Source organism: Cicer arietinum, chromosome 6 (assembly GCF_000331145.2).
Source record: "Cicer arietinum cultivar CDC Frontier isolate Library 1 chromosome 6, Cicar.CDCFrontier_v2.0, whole genome shotgun sequence".
Lineage (NCBI taxonomy): Eukaryota > Viridiplantae > Streptophyta > Magnoliopsida > Fabales > Fabaceae > Cicer > Cicer arietinum.
In genome coordinates, this window is record NC_021165.2 from 67,638,317 (window position 1) to 67,638,744 (window position 428).

The window sequence follows — 428 nt, forward strand, 5'->3', positions numbered from 1 at the left end:
ATAGAGTTCTTAAATCTAAAAAACAAAACATCTCCTTATGAGATAGTGAAGAAAAGACAATTAAACTTGTCTTATTTTCAAACATGGGGTGGTCTGGCTTATGTCAGAATCCCCGATCCCGAGCGAGTTAAACTCGCCATTAGAGCCTATGAATGAGAATTCATTAGGTATGCGGTAAAGAACAAAGCGTATAGGTTTTATGACCTAAACGCAAAAGTGATCATAAAGTCAAATAAAGTTGACTTCTATGAAAATAAATCCCCTTTTAAATCGAGAAATAGTGGGGGCAGCGAACCTAGTCAAGTTCCTGTGAAAAAGTGGGGGCAGAGAGCTTATTCAAGTTCATGTGACAAGAAGCATTGAAAGCAACAAACAAGACGAAATAGAAACTCGAAGGAGTAAGAGAGTAAGAGTTGCTATAGATTATG